Source organism: Onychomys torridus, chromosome X, assembly GCF_903995425.1.
Source record: "Onychomys torridus chromosome X, mOncTor1.1, whole genome shotgun sequence".
Classification (NCBI taxonomy): Eukaryota; Metazoa; Chordata; class Mammalia; order Rodentia; family Cricetidae; genus Onychomys; species Onychomys torridus.
Window position 1 is genome coordinate 49,669,918 of NC_050466.1, and position 21,938 is coordinate 49,691,855.

At 38.8% G+C, this 21,938-nt stretch overlaps 1 pseudogene; it reads right to left on the reverse strand.

Annotated features, from left to right (window-relative positions):
• Positions 1–11,490: 11,490 nt before the first annotated feature.
• Positions 11,491–12,763, reverse strand: LOC118574466 (annotated as a pseudogene).
• Between the last annotated feature and the right edge of the window lie 9,175 nt (positions 12,764–21,938).

A 21,938-nucleotide genomic window follows, 5' to 3' on the forward strand; every position in this document is an offset into this window, starting at 1 on the left:
CAGCCTGGTCTACAGAGTGAGAACCATGACAGGCACCAAAACTACACTGAGAAATTCTGTCTTGAAACAACAAAAAAAAAAGAAGAAGAAGAAAAGAAAAGAAAAAACCCTGTCTCAAAAAAAAAAAAAAAAAAAAAAAAGCTGTGCTATTGGTGTTAGTACTGACCAATATGTCAAACTGGCAAATATCCTAGAAGTAGATCCAACTTAATGCAGTCATCTTATTTTTGACAGAGGTAACAAAATTATCTAGTTAGAAAGAAAATTATGCTCACAAACTGTCAGTTGAATAACTGGCTATCCACATGTACAGATGATCTTTGACCCTACCCTCATATCTTGTACAAAACTAATCAAGTATGACTCACAGGCCTAAATATAAGATTAAAACAATAAACTTTCTATAGGAAAAAAGAGAACATTTTCACCACTCAGAGTTAGATAGATGCGTCTTAGCTAGAACACAGAGAATAAAAGCAATAAAGACAATAGATAATTTTTTTCTTCATACAAATTAAAGACTTTTAACCATTAAAAAGATCCTGTTATGAAAATGAGAAAGTAAGCTATATTTGGAGGCAAATGCATTTTTAAAATCGTGTGTTTGGCTATGGTCTGTTCTGAAGAATATGTGAAAAACTCCATGATTCATTAGGTAAAAGATTGAAAAATCAATGAAAATGAGCAAAAATATCAAATGAACTCTTTACAAAAGAATATTCCAAATGCTTAATGAACACAAATAAGATTTTTCACATCATATTCATCCTAACAATGCAATTAGAAATGACTAGAAGATGTCTATATTTAACAAAAATAGTTAAAAATAAACACTGGCCATGCCAAATGATGATCAGAATGTGAAGGAAATTATCATATTCTGGGAAATTGTCTGGCATTTTCTTATAAATTCAGTTTCCACTAACTGTGCACACAGTTATTTTCCTCTCAGGCAATTATCTAAGGGCAATGAAAATACATGTTAAAAGAGAAATCTCATGTGAATGTTAAAGTAAACACTATTAATAAAAACCCAAAACTGGAAACAATTCAGATGTTCATCAGGTCAGTAGGATAATTTGTATACATAGAATTCATGAAATTCCCAACAATGCACAGTGCATGCCATAACATGGACCACTCTCAAAAGAATCACGCTCAATGCAGAGGAATGACAGGATTCCAGTTCAGTGTTCTGCCTTCTCCAGATCACAGGGGAAAAGTGACTAAATGGTAGCAGGCTATGACTTTTCTTTGTTATTTTTTAAAATCTCTACATAAAAAGATCTGAGTTAAATTTTACCCCAAATATCTCTTCATTTATCTCAACACAACTGGATGCTGGTTGTGATGCCTCCTTTATCATGCACTAAAAATCCCCATATTTGAGGCTGCTTCCAGCAGATGATATACACTAAACTACCTCTTCTGTCACAGCTTGTGATAATTACTGTAACTTTACAATATATATTAATGTTAAAGTAAGTGTTCCTACTTATTTTTTCAAATGATTTCTAGCTAATTTTTTAATTGGTTATAGTCCAGTTTGACTTTATTTACCAACTTACTTGTTTATTTAGTTGAGTTTTGGACTTTGTCTCATTATAAAAGTATGTCATAATCTATTTGTACTTCTGTTGTTTCCATATTACAGATTAGACTGAAATTTTCTATTTGCCTACCCTTTTTGAGGGTCTCAGTATGCAGCTTTGAGCTTGCTAATTAGACCAGGCTAGATTTGAAATAACAGAGATCCACCTGTCCCTGCCTCCTGACTGCTTGGATTAAATATGTATACTGCCACTCCAGGCCCATGAGCTATTTATTAAATAATTAAATAAGTATATGATAACCCAGAATTCAGAAATTTTGTTCTAGAACTGACAAGATGGCTCAGCAGACAAAAGCAAATCTGAAGGTCTGAGTTTGATTCCTGGAACTCACATTGGAAGGAAAAGTCCAACTCCTGAAAATTACCTTTTGACTTCTACGTGGGTGCTATAGCATGTGCAGGTGTGTATGCACATACATACATACATGCATACATACATACATACATACATACATACATACAAATAAAATTAGCAAATACTTAAAACATTTTAAATACCATATAGTACCAGGTTAAATCCTGACAATTCTTATTGGGGTTCTTTATGTTAAACATAATGTAGTAACTTTGTATAAAACTAAACTTTCTTTATTAATGAGGCAAGAAATGTATGTTACCAGTCCACAGCTATGTACTGATCAGGGAGGTGTTGGCCTGGGAATAAAAAAAAAAAGGATCTCATTTCCTCCCTTGTTTCTGAGTTAGCCCCGTGGCCTGGTGAGTTATTCATGAGTCATTTGTACATTCTTTCCTTAAAAGTTTCATTTGAAAAAAAAAAGGGTATTCTCTATCTGCACTGCCCACAATGTAGCAAATGTAATGATCTGCTTAAGTTTGAGACTGATGATAGGGATTTTGATTATTTATCTGAACAGTCAGGTCATCAATACCAAAGTCATCTCACCAAATGGTTGCTCGACACTCTTTCTTAACCCTAATATTCAGATTCACTATTGCTACTTATGAGTAGGCCCTTCTTTCCATCTCTTGCTGTCTGTTGCCCTCAGCCATGTGAACACTCCTGGGACACAAGCTCAGTGAATACAATGGTTACTCTTGGTTGTCAACTTCATTGGATCTGTAATCAACTGAGAAACACAGGTCTGAGCTGGGTGTAGTGGTGCACATATTTAATCCCAGAGGCAGGTGGATCTCTGATTGATGTGTGTGTATGTGTGTGTGTGTGTGTGTGTGTGTGTGTGTGTGTGTGTGTGTGTGTGTTGAGAGAGCATGTCTGTCTGGTTGGTTGGGTATGTGAGGCTATTTCAGAAAGAGCTCTTCTGTTTCTTCAGTTTTACTCATTGTGTCTACTCAATCCTTGGGGCTTGGAATAAAGGATTTAGATAACTTGTTTTCTGTAAGCCTTGCATGATAAGATGGAATACAGGCTTCCCTAGGGCTCTCTACTTTAAAAATCATATAAGCTAACAGGAAACTAGGAAGAACAGCCAGAGCAGAGGTGGGGGTCTGTGCAACAACATTTAGGCTGGGACCTGCACTGGGGAAAGTATCCAGGACCTGGAAGCCCAGTCCAACCACTGCAAGTAATCAGTGAAAGAGTCCAGCCAATGGTCAAGGCTATATGAGTCACAGAACTAAAGGGGCCAGGGTTGATTCACAGGCTGGCAGTGACACATTGAGACTGTGTAGTCAGCAGCCCTGCAGGAACTTGACAAGATGAGGAAGCAAAGATGGGATAGTGAGGTTGCTTTTGAAATACCCATAAAGCCCTTAGGAAAAGAAGAGATCCTGATAATGCCAATTTTGAGAGAACCACGAGTCACTCTAGAAAGGGCTAGTCATTTGTTCTAGTGAAAGGTTCACTTGCAAGGTTTCTCAGAGTAAGCCATCTAAAACTAGAAGCCAACTAAGCATTGGAGACCACAGAGAAATAAAAAAGAGATAGTTTAGGAGACAGACTACAGATGAGAATTGGAGGCTACTCTGAGTCTAGCCTGGAGCTCCAGGTTTCTAAGTGAGGTTGATTAGTGGCCAGCCCAAAGTAAGCAGATTCCAATTGGAAGCAAGAGTGTCACACTGATCATAGGAGAAATGCCAGCTAAGTTGAAAGAACTTGTGGGATCTCAGGCCATGCTATAAAAAGGAGGTAATAAAAAACTAATTCTCAAACATAGCCTCATACATGGGAATAGCCCTAGCACTTACCTCTTCTTATGGGGTCCAGGGCCTCTGTTTGCTTCGTTTACTTCCATTTGCTTCCTGTATTCACATTCTCTGTTCTGCAAATGAAGTCACAAGTTCTTGTATTGAGCACTTCCTGAGGATGTTCAAGAAACTTCCAGTGGTCTTTTGTTTTATATCCTCCTTCTTCGCCAGCTTCAATTGCAGTCATGCTCAGTGTAGTATGCTTTAGTATCCCTCTATTATCCCAGCAAGAGAAGTGCATCTATCTGTCTCCATCTCCTAGAACTTCCTCTTTCCCTGGATTAACAGTCTCTTGCCTCCAAAGCCATCTTTTTAGTCTAAAGAACAAATTATAACAATGATGTCTGTCTTCCAATCAGATTCAAGTGAGCCTTCCTTATTTTGGGGTTTTCAGAACAGACCACTCTGAGTCTGTATTAGTCATCTGTGGAAAATGTCGCTATTGAGTATTTCCTCCTGGGAGCCTCAAACAGAGGACTCATGTTTGGTTTGATTTTGCAGAGCATGTGGAAAAAGCATTTATATGTGCCTATTTAGAAATCTGCTTATGGTATTGGAATATTCTTTAAATATTCCATTCTGGCATAATTCACTTTCCTCAGTTCAAATTCTAACAGAAAGCAATCTGGGAAGTATTAATTTCTAAGAGACTATCCAGTATATGTTGTGAAAACCATCTGCTTTGATTTTGAGGACAAGAAACTTAGGTTTAGAGAAGGAACATTTAATTCCCCTATTGAGGAAAAGTCATTCATAGGATTTCATGCTGGGGTGAAACCCATATACAGCCATCCTGCTTTTCCTTTTGGTATCTTTCAGATCCAAGTAGACATAAGCACTGTGATAAGAAGAAAATGACACTTCTGATTAATGACTTTAGTAAATAGCTGTCAGAATAGAGTCACAAAAATGATTCTTCCAAATTATAGCTCATGAAAAGGTGAATGTTGTATTAAAAAAAGAAAGATAGATGGCAATGTCATTCTTATTCCTTAGATTCTTTGACTCAGCACATAGTCAAGCCTTTGAAGCATGCTCAGAATAAATCTTATGTGGACATTAGTGTATTAAAGCAGTAATAAGAGAAGGAAGATACTAGGATTGATGAATGTAGTTTTAGATAAGTCTCACTAAGTCTCCTAAAGGCTGTTGTTTCTCTAAGCCTTGGTTTATCTGCATATTTAACTTAAATAGCCATTGTGATTTATCTTTATTTTGAACTGCATAGATATTGTGATCTTTATTAAAACTGAGTACCAAAATTTATTAGTCACTCTCTAGGTCTATTCATAATAGAATGACATAACTAGAGCTCTGATATCTACTACCTGGTCACAATCCCAATTATTACAGAGTAGTTTAGAACAATGGTTCTTATCTTGTGGGTCAGGACTCCTTTGGGGGTTTCATATTAGATATTCTGTACATCGGATATTTACACTACAACTCATAACATTAGCAAAATTGCAGTTATGAAGAATCAAGGAAATAATTTTATGGTTGATTGTGGCAGGAATCTTAAAAGTTCTTATTAATAAAATCAAACCTGAGGCCAGTTATTGGGGTGAATGCTAGAGGATCAGATAAGCTGAACAAACCACAGCTACCTCACCTCGCCAGTTCCTCAGCTAATCCTGTTTTCTCAGACTGGAAGCCTCTGAGTCCTTATCCAAATGAATCTCAGCTGAACTGCTGTTCAAAAGCCTCAAAGCTTAACCAGCCAAATGCTTAACCAGCTAAAAGCTTCTAGTTTCTGGTCTTCATGCCTTATATATCTTTCTGTTTTTGCCATCACTCCCTGGGATTAAAAGCTCACCTTCTTGGCATTAAAGGCATGTGTCACCATGTCTGGCTGTTTCCAATGTGGCCTTGAACTCACAGAAATCCAGAGGAATTTCTGTCTCTGAAATGCTAGGATTAAAGGCGTGAGTGCCACCATTTTCTAGCCTTTGTAGCTAGTGGCTGTCTGTGTACTGACCCCAGATAAATTTATTAGGGTGCACAATATTTTGGGGAACACAATACCACCACATTTGAGGTCACCACAACATGAGGAACTGTATTAAAGGTGTTCAGCATTAGGTAGTTTGAGAACAACTGATATAGAGAGAAGGTAGCCATGTTCTTAAAGATGGCCAACACTAACTGTTAGTTTCCAGTGCTGGATGGACCTGTAGGTGCTGTGACTTTCTTGTGTTGGTACTCCATAAGTGTGGTGATATTGTGTACCCCAATATATTATGCACCCTAATAAATTTGTCTGGGTTCAGAGAACAGAACAGCCACTAGACAGACATAGAGGCCAGAAAATGGTGGCACTCACACCTTTAATCCATGTGGGTCTCTGTGAGTTCAAAGACACACTGGAAATAGCCAGGCATGGTAACAAAAGCCTTTAATCCCAGGAAGTGATGTCAGAAAGCAGAAAGGTATATAAGGCATGAAAACCAGGAACTAGAGCTGGTTAAGCTTTTAGGTTTTTAGCAGCAGTTCAGCTGAGATTCATTCTGGATGAGGACTCAGAGGCTTCCAGTCTGAGGAAATAGGATCAGCTGAGGAACTGGTAAGGTGAGATATCTGTGGCTTATTCTGCTTCTCTGATCTTCCAGCATTTACCCCAATACTTGGCTTCAGGTTTGATTTTATCTTATTTTTTTCGTTATTTATTATATTTGTGTTTTAATTTTACACATCAGCCATGGGTTCCCCTGTCCTCCCCACTCCCATCCCCGCCCCCACCTTCTCCCCAGCCCCTCCCCTTCATTCCCATCTCCTCCAGGGCCAAGACTCCCCTGGGGATTCATTTCAACCTGGTGGATTCAATATAAGGTTTGATTTTATTAATAAGACCTATTAAGATTTGTGCTACATGTAAGAGGAAAGGACTGAACATCCTAGTAATCCTGGATATGATGCTGAATTATTTCTGTGTGTAGTGGTAGTATTAACTGCATCCCTGAATTTGACCTAGAGTTTAATCCTTTGCTAATATCCCATATATGATCTTGGAAGTTCACAGAAGGAATAGAGATAATACATTATTCTCTGACTAAAAACCAGTGAATCTGACCTTCTATGAACAAAGCTATACATCTTTCAACAATGAAGCAGCCTCTTGACTGATTAGTCATTGTTAGATTTGTAAAAGGCTGACCTTCCCAGAGAGGACAACTCTCTAATACCAACAAGATGGACATACTATGCTCAAAGACACCATTAATCCTACCTCTGAATGCAGGCATGGATTTACCTGTTCATTGTGCATCCAGGTGTGGTGGGGGTACAGTAACTGGCAGGGCATAAATGGTTGGCATGTTGGTAGAGATTAACGGTTAATTCGCTCGTGTAGGCATAAAAGCAAACCTAGAGTATAGATTCAGATCTGACAGGAGGCAGCCTGTGTCAGACACTAGGATAAGTCACAAATGAGAAGATAAATAATTTAGACTACCTATTATGCTTAATAATCATTGGACTCTTTCCACAGTACTCAGTTGGTAGCTTTGTCTAATATGCTAGAGACTTCCTGGTGCTCTAGAGATAGGTGTATAAAGAGCTGTTTCCCTGAGCTACAGAGGCCACTGCTGAGCCCTCCTGGTGTCAGTCAGTTCTGTTCTGGTGAAAACAGTTGTCATGAAGTTCTGACAATGGAATATGTCTCATCAATAAATTGGGCAACCATGAGAAGACATTAGTTATTAGAACAAATCCATACACCACAACTCCATTGAGATCCTCTATGAACAGTTCTAATCTGGGTCTCTAGGCTCTTTAGCCACTGTTCTATCCTTTATTCAAAAAACTTTCTCTTCAGTTACACAGGCTGATTTTTCCTCCCTCAAAGCCATGGCTTTATTGCTATATGCCTAGATTTGCTTTTGACTCCTCTAAGATACCCTTCTTCCCAATACCTCTCACATACTCCTAATACCTCAAAGCCCAAAGGGCAAAGAACATTGATTTTAAGATGGCATCCCTGAGAGCAGCCTTCCTGTTAGAATAACCCTTTGTTCTTGTACTCATATTCTGCATTACTTATCCTGTCTGTTTAGTGGCCTAGGGATGATGATGACCATCAGTGACCAAAACCTGACTCAATCCTGTCCCTAGAACAGGACTTGCCCAAACCCTGGTTTGAAACACATATTGGATAAATGTTTAGTGGAGTAAAATACATTTCTTCTATCTTGGAGAAAAGAAGTAAGCATCTTTTTTTCTTCTTCCAAGCTTTCTGAGTTTTGATTTATGGAATTCATTAACTTGGCTATTTTCTTTTCATCTTTTATGCCTGGTTCTCTAGAAGGCTGATCTTTAGCGCCAAGGTGGAACAAATAACCTTTGTGGAGCACTTTGTAGTTTTCTAACACCTAATTGATCTCCACAGCCACTCATGAATTATCTCCAATTTAGAGCACGGAAAACTGTCTTCAATGTAAAGTGACTTGTTCTGGTCAAAGCAATTAAGTGGTCAACCAGGGACTAGAGTCCAGGCTGCCTGCCTCTAATCCATGTTCTCTCCACAATCAGAAACCCTATAATTGAAACAACTGTCACAAGCTACAAGCCTTTATTGAGTTCTCAGTGTCAGATGTGGTGAGAGGCACATAGCATGGTTACTAGGTTTCATTGGGAATGTGTATGCATAAGTGTGTTTCAGGAGTCATCCACCTTGTTTTTGGATACAGGTCTCTTACTGGCCTCCTGATCACTGATTAGACTAGACTGGTTGGTCAGGGAGCCCCAGGGATCCTTTTCTTCCTGCCTTCCTGTTGCTAGGATTACAAACACAGTCCCACATCTGGATTTTTACATGAGCTCCAGGGATCAAACTCAAGTCCTTATGCTTTCAGGGATATCACTTTACTCACTGAGCCACCATCTTCCTATCCTCCTATAACATTTTAGCTAATAACAGTTTTGTGAGGTGGAAGCTACTGTTATTTCTGACATACAGAGAGAAGTTAGGGATTTCTCTCTTCCTTTTTTTGTGGTATTGGAGATTGAACCCAGAGCTTTGTGCATACCAGGCATGCACTCTACTGAGCTTTAACTTCAGCCTAGACTTAGAGGTTTCAAGAGCTTGAGCAGCCAGTCACAGGACATATGGCCAATAAATGGTAGAGTTGGCTCTTACATTCAGAGTTTCTGAGTTCCCAGAGCATGGTGCTTGTAATTGAAGTTCTTGAGCTATGCTGTCCCTGTTTGCTGGCATGATCAGGTTTGTTGGCATTGCTCAATGCTTTGTGCAGTCATCTGTAACTTTAGCATAATGCATAATGCCTTGGAACCAAAGCCATGTGCTTCAGTCCTGGCTTAATCATCTCTGGTGAGAAAATGATAGACTGTTTCTGATCCTTAGGTTTTCATTTGTCAGAGACAACCATGTCTTTATGTGCTGTGACTGATCACCCCCATCACTTGCTGAAGACTAACTTCTCACTTTGATTCACATGTGGACCTTAACATGTGACAGTGTGTGAAACATGAATTCATAAATGGACTTATGATTTAAAAAACATGGTACCAGATATTGGTGTAAATGCTAAAAGATCAAAGAAACAAAGGAACAAGCCACCTCTTACTTCTAGGGTTCCTTAGTCTGAAAATGCCTCAGTTGATAGGCTTCTAGCCAAATGAGCTTCCTCAGCTCTCAGCCAAAAAGGCTTTAGTTCCTGTCTCCTCACACCCTATATACCTTTCTACACCCAGCCTTCACTTCCTGGGATTAAAGGCATATGCTTCCCAGTACTTGGATTAAAGGTGTGTTCCACCACTGCCTGGCTCTGTTTCTCTCCTAGACTGAGTCAATCTCAAGTAGTCCAGGGTGGCTTTGAACTCACAAAGATCCATATGGATCTCTGCCTCCCCAGTGCTAGGATTAAAGGTGTGTGCTACCACTGTCTAGCCTCTATGTTTGATCTAGTGGCTTGTTCTGTTCTCTGATCTTCAAGCAAATTTTATTAATGTACACAATATATTGCCACAAGGGACCCATTTTTGTCTAAAATAATAAAAGTAGGTTATAACTTATATGAGAAAAACTATATACAACAAGCACAATAAGTATATGTAGCCAGAAGGTTTTCTGTGTCCCACCCAGTGTGCAGCCACTCAGACCCAAGGAAACACACAGAGACTTATAGTAATTAAAACTGCTTGGCCATTATTAGCTCAGGCCTACCACTGACTAGCTCTTACTCTTAAACTCAGCCCAATTTCATTAATCTGTATGTTGTCATGTGTTCCATGGCTTTGCCTATGTGTCATTACATGCTGCTCCCTAGACGGGGAGCTGGCATCTCTTGACTCAGCCTTTCTCTTCCCAGAATTCCCCTTGTTTGCTTATCCTGCCTATACTTCCTGCCTGACTACTGGCCAATCAGCATTTTATTAAACCAGTGTACAAGGGCATTATCCTACACTAAGTATATACAATAAATACAGTCAAGAATTATATTAACAATGTCCAATACATAAACATTTGACAGATTCAGAGAAAATACTCCATATTTTATGCTATTTTGGTGAGTCCAAAGTGTTATACCTAATTCACTTTCTATCCTAACTTATATTCCCAACCTAACATTGTATTTTGATGTATTTCAAACTTACACACTTATACTTCATTAGTGAGTTTCTTTTCTAAATTTGTTAACAAAGAAAAGAATAATTTTAATTATCCAATCTTCAACTCTTTCAGAGACCCAAGAAGAAAATAATATTACCTAAGTAAGCAGGAAGTGCAAGCAAACAACTTCCAAAAAATGTGAGAAATGACAGAAACAGCTGGCTGCCTGAACAGTTACCCAAGTTTTCCCTGCAACATTGGGGCATCCATCTTCATCCTACAGGCCTAACATATCTGACAGACTTATCTGTGAAGCAGGTTATTCTGAAGGACCTGCCTACCTTGTCTTGGCAAGGTGCAGCAGTCCTTTCTTTTGTGTCCTGCTTGGCTATTTCATCAACATACTGTCAGAGTTGAGGCAAGGGCATTTTCTTGCCCAATGGCTAACTATTGCCACAAAAAAAATGTAAACTTGATATGGAGTTTTCTTCAATGCCTGTCATCTTCTCTGAAGTAGATTGGTGTTGCCAGGAGCAGACAAGTCTCATAGTCATAAAAAAAGAATATGTTATTAAAACATTTTAAATGCCATGTTTTTAGCTCTCTGAAGTGTTTGAAGTTGACCTGTCTATCTAAAATATATATGTTTGACCTTGAAAAAGTACTTAACCTGACAAATTCCATTGTAATAGGTAACTATCAACTAACCTGCATTTCTTTATATCCCAAGTAGTTGGTAATAATAACTTTCAAGGACTAGAAATTTGCATTACATTGTTAAATGAGTTGTATAGGTACAATATATTGACTGAGATTATAGATGTATGTACATTATGTTCTAACAAAAATAAACTCAAATTTGTATCAATATATAAAATTCAAATCCAATGTAAAATATTTTAAACTAGTAGTTGCTTTTTAAAAGTAGATTCAATAATCTACATTTTATCTTATATTCATATTTCCCATTTTTCTTTTCAGAGTAGATTCAATAATCTACCCTTTCATCCTATCATTTCTATTTTTTTTTTCATAGTAGATTCAGTAATTTAACCTTATTTTTCTCACTGCATCTTTGATCAGGTTTTTATTCAAGTAGGCTGTGTCTCTATTTACTCTATGGAATGAAACAGATTTTCATAGTTTAAGCAGCAGGCTTTTTCTGTTGTGTGGTAAGTTTCTTCTCTGCCACTTCTTCTCAGCTGCTGGTTTCTTGGTTGCTGCAGCGTTTTTTCCTGCAGGCTTCTTCAACTTCTTGACACCCACAGGCTTCTTTTCCTTCTTACTTTCTGCAGGCTTCTTGTCTGTAGTCCCCTTCTCTGATTTGATTGCCAGTGCTGCTGCTGTTGCTTCCAGCTTCTTTACCCAGAGTTTGTGATTTCTGGCCTGGTGAAGAATGGTATTCCTGCGCATAGTCTTTGTGTAAGGGTTCAGCTTCAACATGATTCTCAGGTTCTTCAGTGGATTCTTCTTCAAGACTCTAGATAAATCTTCTTGTGTGGTGCTTGGAGGGCTCTATGGATCTCTCTGGGCTTTTCAAGATTCTGCTAAGGTCTGTGTTCAACATCTTGTGCATGGGAAGGTTATAATTACTCTTGAGGGAGGCAGCCTTCCGCCAAATGCCATACAACTCATCCAACTTCCGGAAAGCACTCTCAGTCCAAATGCAGAAACGCCCCATATGCCCACCAGGAGCAAGTTTCAAAATGTTCAGCTTGCTTACATTAAGCAGAGTAATACCAGGGGTGTTTCTAAAGGCCTTGATGATACCATTATCTTCATTATAGATGATGCAAGGTCCCCTGTGCTGGATATGCTGTTGGTTTCTCATTTTGCCCTTGCCAGCTCTCATTCTCTGAGAGGCATAGACCTCTTTGATGTCATTCCAAGCTTTAAGATTTTAAGCAGTTGAACAGCCTCCTTGGTCTTCTTGTAACCTTCAACATTATCTTCAACTACCAAAAGGCGTTCAGGAACTTCCTCAATAGGATGACCTTTAGACATTACCAATGCTGTTAAGGCTGAGGCAGCCAGGGCAGAACAGATGCCATATCACTTTTGGGTTGTGTTCACTCTGCGTGCCAACAATGCCAGGTTTTGGTTGGTACAAACATGCTGCCACCCCGACATGTATTTCCAAGGGCACCCTGGCCAGAACGGTGGGTCCCAAGAACCTCGAACTTTGGGAATTCGAGCCACAGCTCTGCCAGTACCCCAAGACTCAACACTGATCTGATGACCTGCTAATTCACTGACAGCATAGGGCTGTCTGTTGTTTTTCCTCAAATTGGTGTGAACAAAGTTCACGATATCCAGTCTAATGGGAGCTTTGAACACAGCTGGAAAAGTGACATTTTTGCCAGATAACTCCCCTTTTTCAGAGTACACCGATATGAGGGGACAGGCACAAGCCATGGCGGGGAACAGAGAAGGCCACACTCCTCTCAACCTAGTGCCCCCCACAGGAAAAGGACTAATTTAACCTTTTAGCCTATCATTTCTGTAACTTTTTTTCAGAGTAGATTCAATAATCTACCTTTATCTTATCATATCTATATCTTCTTTTTTCTTTTTTTTTCAAACAAGAATCCTGAATCTAATCTCCTTTGTTTAGCTTTTTTTTCCTGACCATTTCCAATAACAACTTGTAATCAACCACCCTAAACAATGACAAATATCCATAATCTATTTTTGGGGAATATTGGCATAGTTTTCTAGGTTACTTCCTGCTGATTGGGGGCACTGGTAGTCTTACGGTTACACAAAGAAAATTTAGTACCATGGCCAAGTCCTGATTGAAGTAGTCTGTGAGGCTGTAACATCTCAGCCATCTCGAAATTGTGCTGAGAAGTTTGTAGTCCAAAGCCGATCTTTGAGTGGTGTTTGTCATCTTAATGATGTTATCATAGCCCATGTAGAATCATCATTGAGGGATCACATCATCTTTTCAAAGACTTCAAAGGTTGCTATTAGGTGTGGCCATGGTTTACTACAGAAAATCTTTTTCATGGTATAATTTTTTTTCTGGATGATTTGTCCTTTTGCTTCAGATGTCTCATTTGTCCAGTATTCTTCGGATTCCTTAGCCTTCATTCTCCTGAAAGACAAAAACAAAACACTTCCCCAACCTTAACTTTGGGGAGTTTCCAAATCTAATCTTTATCAATTTTGATTTATAATTTCTCCTGATTTTTTATTCTCTCTTCTGAAGCTGTCCTATCATGCAGAGTAGTATGGTTTTATACAATAGGCATTAGGTTGTTTAATTTCTCTGGGAAGGAGTTTCTTCCATGGTGACACAAGTGTAATGGTAATAATGTGTCAGTTCTTGTTTTCCCACATACAAGGACTCTAGGCCTCCCTTCCTCTGGACAGAAGCAGGATATTTGATCTCCATGTGTTTCATTTCCTTCCTGTGCAGAATGTAGTTAATGATTGCATCTACCTTGTGGTTGTTTTTGTATGTGTGTGTGTGTGTGTGTGTGTGTGTGTGTGTGTGTGTGTGTAAATAGCACCAAATTATAATGCTCACAGAGCGTCCTTAACAAAATGCATGTTTCTAACTGTATGATTTCTTCTTCCGAGCTTCAAATGTTGACAATTTCTCTATTTTAGTATTTCTCATTTCCTCTGGTCATAGAACCCTGAGGCCCCAGAGTTTTGAGTCATCACCCCCTATGCTTGCTTCCTAGCTTCATTTGTTCTATTATATCTTGTACTATAACCTGCAAAAGGCTCAAGTATTTCCTAGACTCCTGAAAATACTTACATTTTTCCTTAGCTTTTGTTTCAAACTTCTGGACAGTAAAGACTATCTGAAAAAGCTATCTGTTGCACACTCTGTCTCCCTCCTTAGCTGCCAGACATTTGTCCCTATTACTGAAGACTTAACTGCCAAGTTCAATGGTTTCTTGCTTGCCCCCGCTTTCCCATGTTCTCTGCATGGAGCTGTTGCCCAACCAAACCAGTAAGCCAGATTGTCAGATACAAATCCAATAATCCATACAGCCAACCAACATCCTGAGTTACTTCCCACTCCATGTCTTCCTTACATTGACAGCTTTGTTGTCATTTTTCCACCAAACTTAATATGCCTTTGAGCCTACCAGAAAGTTTCCAAGGACTACACAGATAAGGCCTTAAGGCAGGACTCATCTCTCTTGCCAGCCTTGTTGATTCCTCTCCATTCTTCTTCCTCTCCCAACCTCTTGGCAGATGCTCTCTCCGTTATCACATCAAGCACAATGCATTCACATTCTCTCCCCTAGAGATCTTTCACACTCTTAAATTTCTGTGCTCACTATGGCAGAGATGTTTCCCAGGTCTCTACTTTCAAACCTGTTATGATCTGAGCCCCAGATTTCTATCTCCACATGACTGTTTGATGTCCCACCATTTGAAGCATCTTCACACATCAGAAGAAACACTGATTGTCTTCCTGACCAAACTTGCTCTACTTGCTTAGTCTATTTTTGATCATGGCTGCATCACTTCCTAACCACTAATGCTTGTGATCTATGCATCACACATCTAGGAGAGCCTCTTCTACCAGAAAGTAAGTACTAGAAAGTGTGGTCCTGCAGTGCAGATATCCCCTGTGCTTTCCCCTTTAACACCCTACTTCTTTGATTTCAAGTTCTATCCATTCTTGCCTAGATGGTTATGAAGACCACTATCCTGGTGCTCCTATACCCAACCTTTCTTCCTCTCAACTTCTACCTCAGTTGCCGGAGGGATCATCTTACAGGAACATCTGATAATGTCTTTCTCATGATGACATATTATTTATACAGATTAAAGAGAAATTGAATTTATATGTATATTTCAAGTCAGCAACCATATATGGATATAAATTGAAATCCACCCTTCCCAGCTTTCATTGTCCAACACCATGTCTATGCATGAACATAGAAGCAAAATGTCTGGAGCTGCCTGTACTGAATCCACCAGGTTTAAATGAATCCCCAAGGGAATCTTGGCCCTGGAGGTGATGGGAATGGAGGGGAGGGGCTGGGGGGAAGGTGGGGGCGAGAGGGGGGAGGACAGGGGAACCCATGGCTGATGTGTAAAATTAAAACACAAATATAATAAATTAAAAAAATAAGCAAAACTTAAAGTTAGCTCTAAAGAGAAAAACAAAAAAACGAAGCAAAATTAAAATGTGCTTTCTACTAACAATGATAATGTGGGTGAACTTACTTAAATTTTCCTCTTTGAACTTCTCTATTTTGATCTAATTTCTCCTAATTTGTGAAAACAAATTTTTGCAAAACAACAAAATTAGGGGAAAAGAAAAGAAAGTTTCCAGTGGATCATTATTATCACTAAGAGGAAGTTCAAATTCCTCAAAATCAATCTTAAATATCCCTATATTGTTATGGCTGCTTGGGTGTCTGAGGACATCATCTGACTCCTTAGAGCAGATATAAGGAAAAGCTGTTATCATGCACAAGGATGGGCACAGCCCACCTTCCCACAGGGTCTCTCAACATTTTCTTTCCTCAGTAGATTTCTCTTCCCTCAGTTTGGCTCCTTCATTGTAATGCCACTGACATCTCATTGTGTCCACTGTCTATTTACCAAAGAGACTAGATATATTTTTACTGCACACTTGTATAATGAAAATAACAAATTTTAAAATGTAAAGGAAAGATGTTGGATATAACTATATTCTTTTTTTCTTTTTTTAATTAAAAATTTCATAATATACTTATTGATTATTTAAGAACTTCACAGTGTGAACCTCTTCTTAATAGAGAGAGACGTGTACATGTACGAGGAAAGAAGGTCCAAGCAGAGTCTCAAGATGGTGTGTCTGCATGAGTTTCAGCACCCTGAATAAATATATGGGATGAGGGAACAGAAACTTAGTTTGAACAAGAGCAAAAGCTGTTGCTGCAGAATTAGTTCTCAGAGTGGGGAGCAAGGAAGAATGGTGGAAAGATTTTCACAGGAAGGAGTAGGCAGACCCTGCTCCTTCTTATACTCCAAGACAATAATGCCAGAACTGTGTGAAAAATAAAAAGCAGTAGAAAAAGATGTTACCAGATAAGAAGGCTTATAGTTCAGGAAGACATGATAGGACCAGATCCAGGACAGGGAAGTAGGGCTGAACCTAAGAAAGCAGACACAGCAATGCCCCTGAGATGACAGCAAGTGATGACTTAAAATTCAGTGGGCTTAGAGCTCAAGACAGCAGTGGAGTCTGATCTTTAGCAGATATAAGGACATAAACAAAGCTCAGCACTTTTCATCCTGAACACAGCTGTTGTGTTGTAGGCCATGGAGTCCAGAAAAGAAGAGGCATTTTCACAGGCAGCCTGCACACTCCACTTTTGAGTCCTTCTAGTTGCCACTGGTGACCTAGAGGACAAGACACCACCATTATTGTCCCTACTACACCTGTCTCTATGTTTATAAGGCAACATTTTGCAGAGATTACTTAACAACTCTTCAGGCACCCCAAACACAATATGTCTCCTTGCTCTGCCACTACTACCACAGGCTATTCTGCCATCCCAGATCACAGCTAACTTTACTATCATCTACTTCATCCCTGGCTCCAGAAATTCACCACAGTGTTTCATACCTCAGTGGCTTCACATATACTCCCCTTTACATGGTCCTCATCAAGACTTAATTCATTGGTTAACTTCCTAAAGCTGGCAGCAGAGCCCTGTCCTCTGTGCCCTTTCACTACTAGTGACACTCCACTGCCATGTCCATTTCTTTTTTGTCTTTTTGGGGTATTTTTGCATTGGAGCTGGAACTGAGTATAGGAGCCATGAATGATACACTGGGTTGATATTATCAAATATAGAATTGTGTTTATACTTAATACCTAGTAAGTACCAAAAATTTATTTTATATATTCAAACATCGTAATGAACTACACAGGGTCATAAACCCTCAAATTTGTCCTCATGTTTATGCCACGAATAAGTTATTTTCTATGCCTATCCCTATCTTCTTAATTAACTTTGATCTAGTCTACTCTATCATCTCAGTGCTCAACTATCCAGCCTCATAAGTGATATTTCAAACACCATTCTAATTTCTCCTGGAGTCCATTCTTCACACAGAAGCCAAGTAGAACTAGTCAAAGTATGCATTTTCTTGTGTCAGAGTCTCAGTGAGTTCATACATACATCAATCCCAGCTGTATCTGCACAATGCTGTTTCCTTGGAGTCATCATCTGCTCTGGATCTTATAGTCTTTCTGTCTCCTCTTCCTCATAGATCCATGAGACTTGAGGGGAAGAGTGTGATACAAATGCCCCATTTAGGGCTGAGTGCTCCAATGTCTCTCATACTCTGCATTGTGAATCTCTGTGTTCATTCCTATGTACTGCAAGTAGTTTTTCTGATGAGGGTTGAACAATCACTGATCTATGGGTATAGCAATATATAACCATTGGTAGTGTCCTGTTCCTCCTCATCCCCAGTGTTCTTTGACACAAGGTGTCTCATCCATAATTCATGGTGGCCTATAACTCACTGTGTAGCCCAGGGTAGCTTCAAACTCACAACAATCATCCTGCCCCAGTCTTAGAAGTTCCAGGATTGCAAACATGAGCTACTCCACACAACTTGCTTCTTCATATTTTCCTGTCTACATACATTAGCTTTCCCAGACATTTCTACAATGTATGTTCTTCTGTGTTTGGGGCTTTTCACTGAGCATATATTTTTTTTATTCATGGATAAATCCATATAACCTTAAAAATCACCAATGTGGTCCATTGGTCTATCAATCAAGATGCCTTAGCAGGTAAACATGCTTACTGCTGAGCTCAAGTACCTGAATTCAATCCCAAGAATTCAGACTGTAGGAAGAGAGAACTGACACTTATAAGTTGTCATCTGATCTCCACATATGAGCCAAACATACATATTCACATAGTAAATATTTTAAAAATCACATTTTTTGGTCTTATACTGATTTGGGTGAGGGTTAGGGTTTTGTTTTACTGATCTTTTGCTTGTATATTATGGTTTTTGATTTTCTGTTTTAATGAGTTTTGAGGGGAGATGATCTGGAGGGGAATTATGATCAGAATATATTGTATGAAAAAATATTCTCTCACTGAAGCAGCAAGCAGAAAGCCTACATTGATCTGCACTAGGTCTTCTGTGTATACAGTATATCTTTCAGTTTAGTACTTTAATAGAACTCCTGACTGTGTGAACAAGTGAGTCTCTGATTCTTGTGCCTTCTCTTGGGGTTCTTGTCCTCCTGTTGATTTGCCTTGTACAACATCAATGTGATGATTTTTGGTTTATCTTATGGTATTTTATTTTGTTAAAAATATTGGAAAGCTCAAGAAATGAATGAGAAAAGAAAAACATCCCTCCCCCTCTCTCTCCAAACAACACACACACACACACACACACACACACACACACACACACACACACACACACACACAGAGCACAAAGTCCTTGTACTCACAGTTAAGTACTAGGGGAACCAGAGATGTTAATTGTCCAGGGTTGCTTCTTCAAAGGAAAAGATTTATAACCTGTTTTCCCATAATATATTAGTAACCATTTCCCAGAAGGCTGGAATTGATGTGGTTAATAGCCTGGTGACCTCTGCTCTATCTGTAAGGCCAGGGGCCCCCCTTAGACTCTTACTAAAAGGAGGTAGTTAATAGCTCAGATGGCATCTGTGCTATCTGTATGGCTGAGTCCACACCAGACACTCCCCAGGACCTTAAGATAATACATGTAGCCTATCTAAAGAGCCAATCTTAATGGAAGTGGTGACATATACTTTGAAAAGAGTTTCAATGTAACTATATCTTAAGCTTTATTGGCACACAGGATTGTGTTCCACCAGGAACTTTTCCCCCCAATAATACTGTACTTAAATATGCCTAAAATTAACTCCCTAGTGTCAGACTCTCCAAATTGGAACCAAAAACAGGTATTGAGTTGTGTTGAGCTGGACTTCCTCCTTGTCTTACAAGCATCAATGCTCTCCTGGCTGTGGTGTTTTCAGAGGACAATATGTATATCATCTTAATTACTTCAAATATAGTTCATCAGTTTAAAAAATGTTTATAATGTTGGTTTATTTTTTCTTCTTGAAAAATTTCTGGTTAATGATTTAATGTAGTAAATTTGCCTGTTTTAAGGCTTTGGAATATTACTGTTTTTACTGGCCCAGTAAGACTTTGGAATAGGAGTGGCAGCAGAGCTGGAAGAGGACAAATGCATGTTTTTTTTTTAATGCCAGAGCAAATAAGAGTGGAGATATACCTTTTTTGGCTTTGTCTTAAATTTTGGTATGTACTGGGTATATGCTCCAACAGTGGTACTCAACACAGGCTGGATGTCTGAATCACTGATAGTGAATAGTCATTGATTTAGATATGAGGTAAGCAAGGAAACAGGCTACATTTTAGTAATGGTGTCTGCTGATGGCTGGAATGCTACCTTTGAGGTTAAACAGCCTCAAAGTGACAGGTAAGTTGTACCCTTTATATCAGAAACTAAGGTTCCAGGGTCATTTACAAGTTACCACATATGCACCAACACATGGCCTACATATTCAAAAGAGCCTGACTTCATTATTATTTTGCTTACACTGTAGTAATATAACACTAGAACCTACTCCCCATTCCTCACCTTGTAGGTGTTTATAGACTCATGGGGAGATGCTGTGGGATGTTCTGAATATTAAATGTGTTGCTCTGATTGGTTAATTAATAAAACACTGATTTGCCAGGAGCCAGGCAGGAAGTATAGGTGGGATGAGGAGAGAAGAGAATCCTGGGAAGTGGAAGGCTGAGGCAGAGAGACACTGCCAGCTGCCACCATGAGATGTTAAGATATTGGTAAGCCACAAGCCACATGGCAACTTAAAGGTTAATAGAAATGGGTTAATTTAAGTTATAAGAACAGATATCAAGAAGCCTGCTATGGCCATACAGTTTATAAATAATATAAGTCTCTGTGTGTTTACTTGGTTGGGTCTGAGCAGCTTCAGGACTGCTGGGTGAGAGAGATTTGTCCTGACCATGGGCCAGGTAGGACCAGAAAACTCTAGCTACAAATGGCACCCAACAGGTTGGCAAGAGTTTCCACCTAAAACCTGAGAAAAATATTCTAAAATGGAGCTAAAAACAACTTCCTAGTTGTTTCTCTCAAGTTAGTGGCAGCCTGCGGGTTTGAGCTACTCTATGGTGGGTTAGTGGCATACAGAGGTGTCTCCAAGCTGCTCACTATGCTGTGTGTTGGATATAGTTTTGCTAGTTAAAAAAGCAAAGGTTTCTGGGCTACACATTGCTTTGATAAAAGCATAGGCCCACTGTTTCTAGAGCTCCCAGAGCTGGCAGTAAACTGTACCACTCCCATGTTGGGAAGCTGAGGTGGGTGGAGCCAGCAGCCACAGCAGCTGTTTCAGTCTTAGAATGCTGCAGTTTAATGTCATAGGTTTACAATAAGACAGATTCAGATGGAATAGTTTACAATGTGTATAGAATATATGCAGACTTGAAAGAGACAAAAAAAGTGATATAAACAGTTATATAAAGAAATACATAGTTTTAAAATATAAAGTCTTTAAAGATACAGTAAAATTAATATAAAAATAAGCCATGTAAAGATGGATATCACACAGAGAATTTGGATTATGTTGTCTTTGATATTCTTAACTGCAGAAAGACATTTGATTGTAAAAGCTGTTGAGTTAAGCCAATATGTATATTTTAAAGATACCTTGACTTCAAAATTTGGATGTAAGATTATGTTTCTTTGGAAAGGAGGCTCTGCTTTTATTTCCACAGAAAGCCAGAGGCTATGGATTTGTTCCAGATTAAGATACATCAGGTTTGACCGGCCAAGACCCCCTGAAAGGTCTCCGATGACACCATGACCCACATGATCCAACATCCAAAACAGTTTCATGGCAACTGGCTCAGATGATACACCCTCACAGACTACTCCATAATCCTAAAATATTCTTTGTGTCTCCATAAGATACAGCGCCCCCTTCCAACAGGAAGTAGTAAGAGAAGCTATGCCCAAATTCCAAAATATAGCAAGCTGGCTTTGGAGATGGAATTGGCTCACTCCTTCTCTAAACCCAAGCATATTACTAAAAGAAAAGGTGAAGAGATTTTTGTGTCCCATATCAGAAAAGCCCTCTGGTGTGGGACAGAGAAAAACCAACATTTCTATGAATGCAATCTCTTTCTAAAGAAAAAAAGGGGATATTATAGATAATGATAGGATAAAAAGATAGATTATTGAACCTACTTTTAAAGAGCAACTTATTTAAAATGTTTTACGTTGCTATTGATTTTAGTTTATTGATACAAGTTTAAACTTAATTTTGTTATACTGTATATATATATATATATATATTTCTATTCTCATTTAAGGTATTGGGTTTGTACAGCTCATTTAAAATTGTAATGAATAATTAAGAAATAGATTAATAATTAGTCATCTATGATAATTACACTTGTATCCATGTTAGTTTTCTAGGTATACATAGATATTATTCAATTAGGTAACCTTCAAACACTTCAAAGACCTACAGAATATGGCATTTAAATATTTTAAAAATTTAGACTTCTGGAC